Source organism: Aphidius gifuensis, linkage group LG3 (assembly GCF_014905175.1).
Source record: "Aphidius gifuensis isolate YNYX2018 linkage group LG3, ASM1490517v1, whole genome shotgun sequence".
In the NCBI taxonomy this organism is placed as follows: domain Eukaryota; kingdom Metazoa; phylum Arthropoda; class Insecta; order Hymenoptera; family Braconidae; genus Aphidius; species Aphidius gifuensis.
This window is the reverse complement of record NC_057790.1, coordinates 3,284,855-3,302,868: the sequence shown is the minus strand read 5'-3', so window position 1 is coordinate 3,302,868 and position 18,014 is coordinate 3,284,855. Positions and strand designations below refer to the sequence as shown.

General features: G+C 28.3%; 1 protein-coding gene across 3 annotated transcripts in view; it reads right to left on the bottom strand.

The window, feature by feature from the left end:
• The window catches only part of LOC122851467 (zinc finger homeobox protein 3), a 199,444-nt gene extending 190,336 nt beyond the window's left edge, over positions 1-9,108 (bottom strand). For all 3 annotated transcript variants that reach the window (XM_044150703.1, XM_044150709.1, XM_044150708.1), the window contains exon 1: positions 9,065-9,108. The gene's annotated coding sequence lies outside the window, so the exon portion shown is untranslated. The remainder of the gene's footprint in view (positions 1-9,064) is intronic.
• Between the last annotated feature and the right edge of the window lie 8,906 nt (positions 9,109-18,014).

Genomic DNA, 18,014 nt, shown 5'->3' with positions numbered 1-18,014 from the left:
GTTGCACCCCAACAGTTTTACGGTCGATTACGATATATACCCAGCTTTGTGAACATTTTAAAAGGGAGAGAAGAAAATTTTATATAAAGACTAAGAATATATACGAATACGATACAATATATTTTACTGAGTGTAAATAAGACAACGAAGTAGATCGAAATTGAGATTAACAAAACAGCAGGTATCGAGGTTCGAGGTGTCACAATTTCTGTTATTGTCTTCAAGGCTACTGTACCATTGTCAGTTTTATCCCTCAATGCTTTTTTTTTCATCTTCTTATTTGACAATTTTAAGGCCAGGGTGGCTTGACAATAAACAAAACAAAAAAAAAAACGCAGCAATAGAAAATGATGGAGAAAAAAAAAATGTAAAAACACTGAATAAAATACTTGAAACGAGATCGTGGGATATATATATGTATTTTGTGTATCTTGACACTCAGTAAAACTTTGTAAACTGCGCCTATTTACTTTTGGGAATCTAGATCAAATTTTGTTTGGTTTTTTTTTTTTATTTTTGAGATGTCATAAACTTTGAAAATTTTTGTTTTATAATTCTCTATTTTCTTTTCTACTATTTATAGCTATGTATTCTTGCACTTGGCTATAAGATTGCTATTATTCCTGGAAGTGCAACAACGATGAAACGATTAAATGCATAAAAAAAAAGAAATAGTAAGACAGGATACAATAATAATGAAAAATAAATAAATAAAAAATACATAAAAGAATAAAAAAATCGAAGTTAGTTGTGGAGTTATACCACGAAGTGTCCATCAGAGACAAAGCAGTTGTGTCCAAAGAACAGGACGCCCTGAGAAATTTGAAGACAATAGTTACTATGAAACATTTTCACACGCCCTGGGGTCTCGCGAGAAGCCAAGGGGTGGTTTTGCCCCTTCAAACAATGACCAGAGACCGGTCATCACCTGGCAAAGAATAAATATACGTTTTTGCTATATGGTCGTTTCACTGTTTCTTCTTTTTCTCTTTTATTTTTTCTTTCTTTTCCTTCATCAACCACATCAAATCAAACATAGAATACTCAACTTCACCACGTTTGCAGCTTGCATAAATTAATCTTTGCAAAACAGGGGAAATAGAGGGAAAAAAATGAAAAAAAAAAATTGGAAATGAGAGCAGCTGATTCCCAAGAGTACAATTTACGACAAATCTTCTTGCTCATCTTTTTCTTAATTGCATCAATTCATTTTTATAATTTTAAAATGTTTTTTCTTTATCTTTTTATATATATATTTCTTTTGTTACCAAGAAGACAAACCATTTGATCTCATCTCCCTTGTCATCAAAAATTTTATATTTTCTTAAAAATAGAAAATTTAAAATTCAAGCTTATTCAATTCTCATAGATGAATAACTCTATACATAGAATACATATATATTTATAATTCTTTAGTATTTTATTAGTATATGTGGAACTAGGATATTAAAAAAAATTTTTATAGTTGTCACGATGAGGGATCACCTGGCTCAAGAGTCGAACGATTTGAGCATTTAGCTTTTGTCCAAAAATCAGAGAACTTTACGATTTCCAAGAGGCATCTATTGGTTCTTCTAATGACCATACATTTACACATACACATTCATATATTCACTATACAACTTTTTTAACTTTTTTTTTTTTTCAAGGAAATGCCGCGCGAAAGGCCGGATCTAACCAATAACCTATCAATGTTCTATGTATATGCGCGAACGAACATCCAAAAGAAAGGTCCCTTTTTTTTTTGGCTAAAGATCCACGATATATGGTTAATTCTCTAGAGCCCCAAAGAGATACTTTTTTCTTGCCATGTATATAAACCACCCCCTATTTTATTTATTTATTTTTTTATTTTCTTTAGATCACCCCCACTTATTTCTGGGTTGCAGGTTTTACCAGGCAAACAACACTGTTTCTCACGGTTCGCCAAAAAAAGGGACCGTCAATCAGGTACATCTTTTCTAGGTATTGTCATCATTCGGCCGATTAGCTAAGGGATTTTTTTTTTTTTTTTTTTCGAAAAAAAAAAACTTCTTGAATCTATTATACTCATTTTCGCATCAGTTTTTGTGTTTGCCAGGTCTATTGGAAAATGTTAAAAAAAATATATGTATATATTTATCTCGGTACTTTCATCTTTTGTATATGAATTATTATTATTTTTAAAATTATGAAAACCCAGGAAATTGAATTTTTAATCTATTGTTAAAATTTATACAAGCATATTTATTTTTTTTTTTTTTCATAAAATATTCAAATGAGTTTTGATTTTTTATTATAATTATATTTATTATTTATAAATTCATTTGTTCAATCTTATTAAAAGTAAAGTATATCTTTTGAAAAATAAAAAAATAAATAAATAAATACGTTGCTTCATTGAGATTTTTTCAAGTAGAACTGATTATTAAACTCTGAATATATATATATAATTTTTTTCTACATATACTGAGGTAAGAAAAAAAAATTAAAATCTTCTTGAGTGAATAAAAAAATATTTTTTCTTTTATAAAAAGTTAGTTTTTTTTTTTTTTTTTAACGAAGTTCGTTAACGAATCAAGGTAAATCGCCGGAAAACGAGAAACGATCGATCACAAGTAAAATAGAGTTTACGGTTCTCTCTACTGTTTTTCATCTCTTTTTATATAAAAAATCAAATAAAAATTTGGCGTCTCTATTCTTTAAATTTTTTCAAAGTAACTATCAAGCATGCGTCATTGTGTTTCTCTTTTTTTGAGGCCATAAAATACGTGAATTCGTCGAAATCGTACGTCTTTGGGATAACAATACGATTTAGATGGTATAAATAGGAGGTAAAAAAATATAAAATAAAATAAATAAAATAAAAGATGAAGGGAGAGAAGAGACGATTCATCTTTTGGTATTCATTCATCGCGAGAATGAGCAATGGGTGTGGTGGGTGCTGCTGATGCTGCTGATGTTATGCCGAAGAATACTCGTAGACAGAATGACGCCAAAAGATCAGCCAGAGATGCAGTAAAAAGACACATCTTTTCAAACTATATATATAAAAATAAATTAAATACCAGAGCGACTATAAAAGAAATAAATATTTTTTCATTTTTAAATTATCTTTGGGTGAGAAACATCGAACAGGAACCAGTTATTAAAAGCCGATGATGAATAAAAATAAAAAAAAAAAATATTATTAAAAATAAAAAAAAACTACTGTTGCTAGTTTTTGTCCATCGTAATTTACATGGATGGGAGCGGCCCTCTCAATTCCTAACTCACGCGGGGAATAAAAATTTTTTGGTGGTAAGTAAGTTTGTTTTTGTTGGGTTGTATTATAAAAATATAAAAAAAAAAAAATCAAGAGAGATAGAAATAAAAAGAATAATAATGAAAAAAAAAAAAAGAATAAATTAAAAAAATAATAAAATAAAAAATTAAAAGTGAACAAGCAAGGAGGAAGATGCCACTCGGAATCGAAACGGCCATAATGAGTGGACGGTGAGCACATTGTCATGCTAATCTTTAGTTTGGGTCCGAGAGGTCTTGTGTCTTTTTTATTTTATTTTTTGATATATTCTTCTGTTCTTATTTATTTATCTACTTGTCTCTATTTTCATCATGATCGTTTCTCAAGTTCAGCATGAGGATCTTCATCATATGCAAGGACCTCGTGGCCTGTATACATACACTACAAAAGTAAAAGGGACAACCGGTCTTCTTTGGACATACATAAATGAGAGAGGACGACAGTCAATAGCCAAAACTATATTCTGATGACAAAGAATCATTAATTTTTTTTTTTTATTTTATATATTATTATTTTTTTTCTTTTTCATAATCGTCATCTATATAGCCATATACATAAATGTATATTTATAAATAGCCACTCCTTGGAATCATCAGGTTTAATTGTTATATTTTTATGATCATATACCTAGGGGTCGGATTCTAAATTCATTCTATTCTTCTTTGGATATATATCTTTTGTCAATATATAACACCAAAAACATTTCATTATTAGACATGTGAATATTCTTCGAAGAATCATATAACAAAAGAAATTCTTTTTCACTCATTCCTATTTTTTGAGGAAAAATTCATGCTTCACATATTAAAATTTTTAATATATACAAGCTGAATATGTGCTGAATCGGAAGATATAAAAATTCAAAAGCACAATAATGAAAGAAAAAAAATTTAAATAGTCGATTGGGAATTGATAATTATTAATTAATAAAACACTTGTTAGTTTTTTTGAAAAATCAGTTGAAATACCTCCAATTTAATCATTAAATTCTGAAAAATTTCAACAATAAAAAATGATCAAAATCAGTTAATCAGACAGTTAAAAATGATTTTTTAAAAAACACATAAAAAATCATGATAATTTAAGACAATTAATGATTTGTCAAATGTTTTTTTTTATTTTTATTTTTTTTTCCTCATAAGAGGGTAGATATTTTTAATTTTTTTTTCATTTATTATTCTGAATTTATTGGTATTTCACGTTATTGAGACAGGTATGAAAAATTGAGAGTAATATTTTCACGGGACATTTCCAAACATCTGAATATTCATTGTAGAAATAAAAAAAAAAAATAAAAAAATATATTGAAAGAATGAAAATGAAAAAATAAAAACGTTGCAGGTATACACCTACATGATGATGAAGCCAGGTGTGGGATAGATTCTTGAGTAGCTGCCCGCCTGCCGTTTTTATTTTTTTTTTTTTACTTGAAAAATTTCATTGTTAGTTAGTTTATGTAGGCCTGACCCACAGTCGTTCGCTAAACTATTTGTTTACTAATGACGGATTGTCCTGTCCCAGCGGTCTTTTTTTTCCTTAGTAAGCTCTATACTTTTCTATATATATACATATATGTCATCTCTTGTATCCATCAATTTTTATATTTTTATATTTTTTTATTTTTCACCCTATACCCCCAAAGACCACCGTCACTCTATCTCACTTTTCTCTCATACACTGATTCATTCGCCGGATTAAAATAAAATAGAAAAATATATTTTTAAAATCTCCAAATCGTACAAAAGAATATTGTAAAGAAATAATGTATCGGATTTTTCTCCCTGTATTTTTTTTTTTTTTTTTTTAATTTCTTTAAAAATAAGTATTTATATTTTTTTTTTTTTAAATATTGAAACGAGTATATATTATATATTTATATCTTTTAGAAGATAATACTCTAAACGTGAGCGTTCTTTGCCCTGTAATAATAAAAATAATTGGTTTCAGGAATTATTGTTCCATCATTTTGGAAATAGAACGTGATTCATCGAGTTTTTAATTTTTTTAATATGCTATCAAGTGTATTCGACGAATTTTATTTGATGATCCTTGATTCTTGATTAATTAGGGTATTGGTTAAACATCAATTGTAAAAAAAATATTATTTGGCAAATATTTTAAAAAAGCTTGAAAAAATTTTTACAAACTCACTCATTTTAATTTTTAATAATCTTATTTCTTTTTTATATATAAATATATATTTAATTATTAAAAAATTTTGGAATTTAGTATGATTTTGTTGATGATTTTTTTTTTCTAAATTTAATTTTTTATATATTTTGTTTTAACCTGAAGGCAAAAGTATCAAAAAATGCCTTCAGGATTCTAGGCCCTAGCCAATCCAAACTAATTGGACTCTGGAGGTAATTACGCGCAATTAGGAGTAGGTAGAGTCGCTTGGTGAATAAAGCCAGCCTTGAAGCAACAAATTAAAGTTTACAAGATAAAGAGAAAGACAAACGATGTCATGATAAAATAAAAATAAGTGAGACAAACAACACATGTATATAAAAATATGTATAAATATACACGTACAAATCTTGTAGTGATGAGTTGAAAAAAAAAGCGAGCAGAATAAGACAGGAAGGAGGAGGAGGTGAAGATGAGGGAAAAAAAAAAACTAAAAAAACTAAAAAATTAACCAAGAAATGGAAAAAGATGAGAAGAGAAAAAGAGAGAGAGAATTATTGTGCCAAGGGTTGAAGAGGATGTGGAGAAAGCAACCGACATCACCAGGTACACAAATTATCTGGCGACGAAAAAAACAACGGATGAGCAATTAAATAATGCTACATCATCACAAAGTATTCTTTATTACTGTCTATTTTTATTTACCAAATAATAAGCCAATAATAATATTTATAAAAAAAAAAATCAAAATTTTAGTGGGAAAAAAAAAATAACGCTTGAGAAATAAAAAATATTACAAAAAGAGGAAATAAAAATTAAATATATAATAAAGAAAAATAAAAAAGAAGAAGAAAATTTGGATTCATCAGAAAAATCTTTTGTTAAAGTTATATTGATGTCGCCATCAATCGATATTTCACATTATGTTACAGCATGTTACATTGGTAATTACATTGCGGTTCGGTCATATCGCAGTTGTTATAAATATATTTTAATATATAACGGTAAAAAATCCAAGAGATGAATTTATCAATACACTATGTATTTAACAAAGAAATACCCAGTTATATATTCGATCAATTCAGGAGAAAGTTTTTGCATCTTTAAGTCGAAAAAACGGAAGTTGTAAGACCATAACTTCCGAGTCATCTGGCATGTCAGATGGATGAAACAACCGTTATATAAAATTTTTACCACACGGTACATTTTTTTTTTCACTTTGTCTTTTAATAAACAATATATTGATATACAAATGGTAAAAATAAAAAATAAATAAATGCACACGTATACTAAAATATTTTTTGGTAATATAATATACCCACTGCAATATTAGTCAAACATTTTAAAAAATAAATCTAATACACAGAATTCAGAACAAAAGATTACCGACTCATTAAGATGAACGCTACAATTAAGGATCCAATTTTATTTTATATATTTAATAACGGTCAATCTGGCGCCAAACGTAAAAATTTTTGTTGCTTCACCTGTATAAGGTTTTCAATGAAATTCTAGATGATCTCTTCCCCCTCGTATTTATACACAGAGCAATTTACTATTTGGCATTCTTAATGCTTGACGCATCATCTCACCTAAATACAACAATAATTCTACCAACCCTTTATTACATGTCCATCAGACACGTGAATAAAACAAACAAAAAAAAACAACAAGTTGGCTAAAAAGTCAGCATATAGTATATAAAATAATTGCGCGCAGCTATATATGATAAAATAAAAAAATAATATTACAAGGGTTTCACTTTGAAAAATTTGGATTGAACGTTTGCATCAACGCGATCAGGCCAATCGTTGTGTTCAGTCTCTATGGGTGTATGTATATATATTTTATTTTATGATGGTAATGGGTAAAAGTGGGGAGAGGTGAATTGAACAAGAGGTGAGGCTTGTACACATATGCTCAATATATATATATATAGTTAACAGTCAGTCAGAATAATATTCGGAAGCACGGAAACTGCAGTTGGGGATGCCCCGTTACGCCAACGAACAATGTACGACAATGGGATCGCATCCGATTTTTGCATGCCAATTTTGTACTGACTGCATTGTAACGTAGACAATGCATCAATAATTGCGCTAAACGTTTACCATTCATACGCCCATTCTCGCCGAATTCAAACCACCTTTCTCGTATATCCATTATCGTTCAACGAACATGCATATATATGAGTCTACTACTCGCGGCCTAAATCATTGGGCGCGAACTCTACACACACATATATTATTTTATTTCAGAGTGGCTATATTGCAAGTCGAAAATGAAAAAAAAAAACCAAAACAAAACAACAAAAAAATTGCTAAAAGTATATAGCTATAGGTATAACATCATTTACAAGCGACAGTATTAAACAGACTTTCTCGACATGCTCATAATAACCCTTTGATGGGACTTATTTTTGAGTAGGTAAAAGATATACGATGGTGTTTGATACTTTCGGGTTATTTTTTTTACTGGGCCTTGAAACAAGATTTACGAGGCACTTCAACCCGATTAACGCCTGAGACCAACCAACGATATGACGAGTGCCGCGCATTCACTGCAATTTGTTCTGGTCTTTCGTAATTTTTTATTATTTTTATTTCACTCGTTTCTGTTTTTTTTTTTTTTTTATATATATTTTTATTTTTACCAGATTATGACAAGTATTACCCTAAAACTGACAAAGAAAAATTTACATAAAGGCTCTATTTCATTTATGATACACAAATCTCCATCATAAATGGTCAAATTTTTATGATTTTTTGTTTTTATTATTATTATTTTTTTCTCTTTTGAAGTTAACATTTATACAAAAATTTTATACCGATAATAATATCTTTTCATAATAAAAAAGAAAAAAAAAAAAAAACCGACTTGTCCCATGTAAATCTGTATAGTATAAAAAAGCCAAAATATTAAATAGGGATTTTGCATTGTTAGTGTCCAAGAGAGGCTTTATGGACATTTGACCAGTACAAATGCACGACGTCTGCGGAAGCAAAACTCCTGAAGAAGGTAAAATATATAATATAAATCGTGTTGTTAGACGAAAAAATAAAAAAAATAAAATGTAAAAATAAAAAAACTGACCCTTGTGAATATAGTCACGAGAGAATCATGGCAGCACCAGAGTAAAGGGCAAGAGTTAAGACAAGAGGGGTAAACAAGAAAGACGAAATAAATATATATAAAAATATGAGTACTTGGTTATATATAAAATAAGTAAAAAAAAAAAGAGTAAATGAAATAAAATGTTGAGGGTATATCCATCGAGGTGTGAGCCAGCAATACCTACGGCCTAACTGGTCGTTTATTATGCATCGAAATGCAAAGATGCCACGCGAGTAGATGAGACGTTGTAAACGCAATGAAAAAATAAAGTTAAAAAAAAAATCTGGTATATACCTGAGTGATTTTACGTTGCTACAGGCAATCTTTGACTCTTCTCTCTTATATAGTTTTATTATTATTATTTATTTTTTTGTTTCAACTGTAAGATGTATATTCTCACTTGCAATAGATTTTTTTTTTTTTTTTTATCATACACAATACGCAAGCACACTCTCAAACAACATATGTATGTATATTAAAACAAAGAACTTTAAAATACTCAATTCAATTTATATATCAAAGTTATTTCAAACTTACCATGCTGCTGATTTGAAAATATGTACTGCATCAATTCCATCAAACAAATCTGCAACAAAAAAATATTTTAAAAATAAATATAAAGGTTAATTATTGATGATATTAATAATAAATACATATTGAAATTAAATGAAATGGAAAAATATATTTAAAAATTCCAAAGTCAGCTGTTGGCACTCATCAGAATAATACACAAAGAAATTATATATACCGATAAAAATATTATATAGTTATATGAATTCATTAGTAAATTCAAAATATATTTTTTTTTCATCTACCAACAAACTATGTAAATGTATAAGCTATATTCTATAATTAGTTGTTCATCCAAAGATTTTTATTTTCGTTTAAACTTGAACGTCCTTGCAGTAGCCATCATCATCATCAACAACATCACCACATTATATATATATATTATTTTTTTTTTCTCTTCGATCAAAAATAGACGTAATCAAAATGTTCCACATCAAATAAAAAAGCTTCTTGTATAAGCTCTTCTCAGTCAATTTCACTCAGACAAAATAAAAATAATATTAAAAGAAAAAAAAATATAATAATAAAACGTCTCATGTGTATCTGCATATTAAAAATTTATTACTTCAGAAGAATCAACTATTTTTATCATTTAACAAATGTAATATTAATTTGATAATTTATAAATGATTGAAAGTATGTAGAGCACATATGCATGCATCTATTGTATGACAATTTGTTGATTTTGAAATTTGAGCACGTGCAGGAAGCAATGGATACAGGCAAGCACGTCTTATTAAATCTAATACAAGTGTAAGAAAAAATAAAAAAAAATAGTGGAATAAAAGGATACTCAAGAGTGATGAATAATAGACTCGATAATGTTACTCACAATTATATTCACAAATACACTTATGATGTAACTGTGTGTACATTTAATAAACCCAAATGAAATATATACAATTTAAAAGAAAAAAAAAAAAAAAACATGAACCAATAAATTAGATAATTTGAAATAGAAAAAGAAGAGAGATTAAATATATATGTATAATAAAATGTAATATAAATTATTTTTAAATTAATATAATCTCTTGAATGTTATGCTGGCTATTGACGATGGCCTAATTAGAACTGGCACAAAAGATGTGCTGATTTAAGATTTCACATGTATTAACAAAATGTTTTATATGTGTGTGTTGTGAACGAAGAATTGTCAGTACGACTCACGTATAACTCCTTACATTACTTCTCCCCACTATTTTTCGTTTTTTTTAATTTTATTTATTTAATTTCTTCTTTATATTTTTTTTTTATTTTTTTCTACTTTGTTATCCTTTACTTGTGTCCACTCTCGCCCACGTATACACGCAAAGCCCATTTGTGTTTTTCCTGTGTTTGTTTAATCAGACTCGGAGCTCAGTCTTCATTACCCGTACTAATTTATCTGGCCTGTCGCCCGATTCCTTCTGGACTTGGGCCGAATGTGAGAGAAAGAAAGACAGTTGCAGCAAAAAAATAAGACAAAGAATCAGAGAAACACTCTCCCCCTTTTTTTTTTTTTTTTTGCATGGACCATTTCTACTGTGAAGTATTATATAAAATAGATTTTTTTTTTTTGTTTTTTTCACTTTTTTATTTTGTCTTTCGTGGATTGACTTGATTAGTTTATTTGTCTCGTAGCTTTGTTGTTATTTAGTGATTTAAAAGAACGAAAAAGGAAAGAGAGAGAGAGAGAGATGAAAAGAGTAATATAAATCAGCAATAGAGTGTATGTGCAATGTGGTAGTGTGGATACATCACAGGATTAAAATTAATTTGATGACAGAATGGAATTCATGGGGGTGGTAAGTAAGACCGAGAGGTTAACATTGATGCTGTGAAAAAAAAGGGAGAACTTGATGCTATAAGGGAGAAAAAAAAATCGTGGGATATCGACAGCAATATTCGTTAAGTCTTGTGTGCGCACAGATCCTGTGACGGTGAAGTTTGGTCCTTTACACAGCTTTTGGTCTTTTCCCCACATTTTTAATAATACACACAAGAGTGTCCAAGTTATTTCATCCCTTTCTGATATTTCTTTTGGTATCTTACTTTTGTCTCTCGTATAAAATCTCTCATATAAAGACTTTTCACCCCTCTGGTATAGTACTCAACATTCAAAGCTGTAATTTTTTTTTTTTTTTTTTTTCTATTCTTTTTTATTTATTAATTAAACTATATAACCACAAAATTTTTTTGTAATAGCAAGGATATACTTTGGCAAAGGATCAACATGTCAATAAGGTGTTTGCTTAATTTTTTTTCAAATTCATTGGCAATTTCAAAATCCGCCAGTCTGTCGCCAGTGATACTCAACTAGATTTTTATTATAAATACAATTCGACTCATTTCATGCTCAAGACTTTTTATTCGTTCAGTCATTTTTCGAATTAATAATGAAGAAAAATAATTGAAATTAAATTCTGTAACATGCAGAATAATTATATCTAAATGCAAAAAATAAAAATAATACTGTACACATACTATTTACTAACTTCGCTGTGGTAAAATCTCCATCAAAAAACTCATATGTTTTTGTAATTTTATATTAACCATAAAAATATAAAAAAATATATATCTTGATATATATAACAAAAAATAATAATAAAAAAGTACAATAGACTTAAAACGAAAGAAAAAAAATTAAACGAGAAAAACTGTATTGCAGAGAAAAATGTTATCTCTGAAATTGCTTTTTACGTATATATTTCAAGATATTCGTCAATTGGCGCGTCGTATTGTACACACTACTCAACCAATGAATTTATCATGAAATTCAAGAAATCCATATATCGACATACTTTAAAAGCTCTTGGATTTCATATCAACTAACTTTTCTTTTACGATAAATTACATGCTACCAACTGTATATGTCACATATACTGATAATCTTTTAACTCAATCCAAAAAATTCATAAATTTATCCATATTTGATATATTTAGAAAAAAATATTATCTCTTTTAACCCACTAACATCTAAAACCTTCTATCCCAATGTTTAAATATTCTCACAATAATAGACGCTAATATACATATTTAAATGACAAACATACAAGTATAAATTAAAATCAAAAGAAAAAAAAAAAAAAAAATTAAATATATAATTGTTATACAACGGACTCATTGAGATTATTGTTCAACCGTTTTTTTTTTTCTTTAGATTTTAAGCAATGACCAGTTCTCATGAGAACTAACTAGAACAAAGAGCATCAAACCTGTTGGAAACAATTGGCTCACGAACGGCTTACAACACACAACCCCCTTCAGTTCTATCTGACTGTCTATCCTTTAACTATAGGGACTTTGTCTCTATTTTTTTTTTTCACCTCTCAACTCGGTCAATGTTCACGTACAGGATCGCCCCGGGGGGATGAAACAGTTGGGTGGCTTTTTTTTTTTTATTTTTACTCTTTATATATATTTTTGCACTATGGTCTTCTTTGGCGTGTGTCTATTGTGCAATGTCGATGGCAACATGTGTGCCCTCTTTATAGTTGACGCGATCGGATAGTGTCCATGATCAAATTCACTAACAAACACTTACACACAACACACACTCATATACACACATGGATAACGGGAATTAATCGCATTGAAAAACTCCCTTCTCCCTCTGTTCATTTTTAATTATCATTATTATTATTCTTTTTTACTTTATTCTAATTATTAGATAAATCGTTGAGTCTTATAAAAGGGTTTGAATAAATTATCCCGTAGATAAAAAGTTCTGTTTTATATGTACACACACACAGACTGTATAGTCTATATGTTTATATACATATATTAATATATTTTATAGCCAATGTGGTTGGACAACTTGGAAAATAATTTTTCATATAATTAACGAATGAATATGGTTGCGTGATTAACATCAATTAAAAGAAACCATTACTCACGCAGTTTTATCGAAAACTTTACTGCTTTCTTTTTCGTATATTTTTTTTTATATATATATATTTTTTAATTTGACCTTTGACGTCAATGCTTTGAGGCTAAAAATAAAAATAAATCACTACTCATCAGTGTGTATAATTTGGTAGTGGATGATTTTTTTTATATTTATTTATTTATATATATATTTTTTTTTAAATAAATAAATGAAAATATAGCTGATGGCTTAGTGGATGTGTTCAAGTTCGCATTGGAAATTTACCAATACAGGACATTACAAGGTCTTAGTTAATTTTCCTTGTGGTCACTTCATTTCCGATGGTTTTGTTTGCGTGTGTGTGTGTGTTTAAGTACATTTAGTATTTGTATTTTTGTGTGTGTGTGTGTATTGAGAAGAGAGATGTGATCGTAGGAATAAGACGCCCGCCGATGAGGAAAGGGAGGGTAAAAGAGTAAAAGCTTTAGCAAGATCGAACTATATGTACATACATACTGTGTGTGTGTGTGTATTTTATATATATGTATATAGATAAGGTGGCTAGAGAAAAAAAAATAAAAGAGGTAAAAAAAATACGAGCGGGTTGGTCAGTGCTCCTTACTTAAGGGGCGGTGAGTCTGTTCTTAATTAACGCTTGCCTCTTTTGCTGCAACCCCCTTGTCTATGTAGTATTTTTCTAACAGTAATGAGGGTGCTACTGTGTATTTGTAAAATTCACATGGCACGTGTATATATGTATATAAATTTTATATCATTGTATTTGTGACCCAAATGAAACGCGTTCTCGGTCTAGCTAATTCTTTTTTTTTTTTTTTTTTTTCGCGTCTGACCACTAAAGTAAGTAGATGGCTATGTGCCATCCTTGGGTTTGGATTTTTCACATCTTTAACTCTATGTATGCTTCTTTTTTTTTCTTTATTTTTCTGTCGGTGTGGTTTTATATAAATTTTAGTTGTCTGCAATTTTATGTTTGTGTATATGTACAACCCATACTTGCACTGCATTTTTTTTCACTAAAATTTTCTCAAACCGTTTCTCATTGAGGTTTTTTTTTTTTTTTTTGTTCTTAAGAACGCGTAGATTGTTCGCGAATTTTATGAGCTTTTTCTTAAGATTTGTTTTTTTTTTTTTTTTTTTAATTTTTTTTAATTTAATTTTTATTATTTATTTTTTCAACTTAACAACTAATTCTACAAAAGGTCAGAAAGATTTCCTAAATTATACTTGAAAATAACTTTTTTTTATTTTATATTTTTTAATTAAAAATAAAATGGAATTTTGTATTATTATTTTTTTTTGATAACATAAAAACAGTATATGAAAAAAAAAAAAACAAGTGTATTTGTATTAATGTTTTAGGAAGGAAGTGAGCAATTATTATTTAGAACTACACAAATTCATAGGGTAGGTAGTCGAGCGAAATAATTGTTCGTGTATATGTTTAGACAGACGATGCGTTTCCTGTCTATTTTAATAATCAAAAAATATATGTGGATCTTTCTAATTGACTCAATTCAAATGAATTTTCTAATACTAATTTTACTTGTCAGAGTTTTTTATATTATATACATAAACACGATATGTATATATATAAACCTATATAAATTAAAAAAAAAAGTTTACTCTCAAGACAGTTGATTATTGTTTCTTTAAAAAAAGGTAGAGGGGTGATAATATAGCCACAAGGTAACTTATACATAGGATATCCGTCGTACTCATTTCATTCGCAGTTCGTTTTGTATCATTATTTAATATACTCTTTCTCACCCAACAGCCGACTATATATTACAGTTTAAAATACTGACCAGTAAGCAAGCACCAAAGGCATCGTTCAACATTCAGTGACATCAACAACTCCAACTCCTCCAACAACAACAACAACAACAACTAGTCATACACATTCGCATAAAATAGCTACTCGTATCTCGGATAACAGCAATTAAGGCATCCATTAATGGAGACGATTGTGATTAATTATCAGATTTAATGACCGGTCAACACACAACTTATATAAATATATAGTCAAGTTTCACATAAACATAAGATATGCACTGTAAAAAAAAAATTAGAGACCATGATTTTCTTGTGTCTCCGGTTTTATAATATGTATATATTCCAAATAGCCACAGAAGTATGTATACTTGTTCATGTATTTGAGACACAACAGCAATGAGAATTGTCGTTAAAAATTAAAAAAAAAAATATTAAATAAGGTGAGCGAATAAACGAGAGATGAATAAAAAAAACGACGAGTTATATAGTCAGTTACACTCGGCTGATCCTTTAACCAGCAATCACTTGTGCTGTGGGACCGACCATAATCTTATTGTACATACTCTTTTTCAAATTTTCTATATATACATCAAACTCACACTCGTATTTTATTTCTCATGCGTTTTTTTTATATATTAACTTTATATGCAAATATTTATTCGATAAGTTTGTTTTTTCTTTTTCAAGTCTCTCATCAGTCGATGGTAAAAACTTGATGGATCTTGGATCTATTGCAAAAAATGTCAATACATTTTCCTCACTTTATTCTCGAGACAGTCATTGGATAATACTTTTCTAATATTATTCTCATAAAATAAAAAAAATTAAATTAAATATTCAAAAAATAAAAATAATTGAAATTAAATTTTTCAACTTGCAGAATATAATTATATTTTCATTTTTTTTTTTTTTTAGAATTTGTCTCGTATTTTTAAAATGCAGTAGAATTTTTTTTTTTTCATAAAAAATTTACTTATTCACGTCTTTTGATCATCTCAAATTACAAATTAAATATAAAAAAGGTTTTTTTTTTTTTTAAGCTAATATTTATGAGAATAAAATACATAAACAGGTGTATATTTAAAAAATTTTTCATATGACACGTTGATTAACATACAGATGTATGAAATAATTGATAATTTTTCATGTTAGTTATTGCTAAATTGTCATATACATTATACATTAATAGAAAACTCATGTTTTGTAAGATTTGGGAAGAGTCAAGAGACACATAGAGGCCAATAAACACGAGAAATTCATGATGTTAATTATTTATGCAATATGTATATGTATGTATTTTGTGTATATCACTCGTTTGTATCAAAAATAGTAAGCAAGAATAATTAAATCCCCTTGGCACACAAGATTCTCTCAAATTGTCCATTTGGCAAGTAGTATGTATCGCAAGCCACACAAATATTTTCAACTATCGCTGTCTTCAGTTATAAGCTCTTCTTTTTTTTTTCTTTTTTTTTCTTTTTGACGTTTAACTGTATATGAACCACATAGCAGTCCAACTGAACTCGTTTCGTATTTTATTTTTAATGATTCCATGCCACTCTCATTTTCGTATATGCCTATCGAGTATTTATTAATAGATCATATTCACAAATGTGTATGTTATTATTGTTATTTTTTTTTTTTCTTCTTGAGGTGGACAGAAAGATTGTTTAACTTACATATACATCATACACATGTATATATTTAAATGTTGAAAAATTTTAAAAATAATATAAATCACTTTTTAAAACGATGAAATTTCATCTTGTCTAGTGCTTTTTCACGAAATAAAAAAATAAAAACAATTTATATATATTATATATTTATTTTTATCAAATATATTCGGCAAACATTATTCAAGACTGCTCAAGGACTTGTTTGTTTGCTGAAAAATTTGAATAAGAAATCACCTGGATAGTATTTTTAATTTTATATTATTTTCTCTTTTTTTTTTAACTTGTTGTCACATTGAGAGAAAAAAAAAAAGCTAAAATATGAAATATTTATTACATATATTATGTAGTTATAATAAAGTCAGTCGTCTTTAATTTTGCAGAAAAAAAAAATAATAAAAATAAAACAGCCGTTTTCTCTAGCAACTGCCAGCGGAAGTACACGACTTTTTTTTATTTTATTTTTTTTTCCTTTCACGCATATGTGTCCTCATATAAGTATATACCTATGTGTATCACGTCTTTCTTTTAGATTGACGATTCGGACCGGGTGGTGTACTCAACATTACGCAATTCTTTCCGGCTCAATTCATCTCGTAATAAAAATGAGGGAGGGACTCTCATATGAGTAAGAGCAAAATTTGAATTTACTTTTTTTTCAACGCATATTTATGAGAGTCGTATCACATACAAACTATATATATAAACCAGTAAAAATTACGGGTTATAAATATACATATATGTATAATATAATAGATGAATATGTGATGATTAGTGTAGGTCGATCAAAAGGGTCGAGTAAACGTTGAAGAATATTAGGGGTAGTAACGTACAAAGTGCGCCACCACTGTGTTTAGTTAACCTCGAAAAATCCAAACTTCCAATGGATAATATAACTTAATTATTATTCCTTTTTTTTTTCCCTGAGACTATCTTTGTTCTTCAAACTATCGATTGGTTCGTGTGTATAATAATTACCACAGTTGTATATTAGGGGCTTAGGACTACAATATAAATTCGCAAACATTGGTACTTAACAGTAGTTTCACCCGATCTTTATCTGTGTGTATGGTTTTAGTCTTTTTCAAGACAAAAAAAAAATAGCAATAATAATAATAAGAAAAGGGGAAATTGAGATGGGAGTAGTGGGCTTGGAATCGTCTTATTTTATATACTCAACATCTTTTTATACTCAAAATATAAATGTAAAACTTTGGTGTATATCTATATACACATTTATGATTAATTACTATCAATGTAAATACATATTTGCTCAGTACTTTAGCTTTTAGAAAAAAAAAGCAATAGCTCGCTGTGAAATAGCTTTTTCCTCATCAATGCTATATATAATATTTCACTGTTTGTTGAAATTCTTTGGGATTATAACATCACTATAGACACGCCCTCTCACGTTCAACCGATTGATTAAAACTTTTGGATAAAAATATTCTGAAGCATAATATAAATGCAAAAAGTTTTTTGGTGAAAATAAAAAGAAAAAACATAAATATCTATATTTATACTTTTTCAATTTTTTAAATTATTGCTTCATCATTAATTCAAGTATTATAAAAATGTATGCATTAAATCATAATGTCTTTTT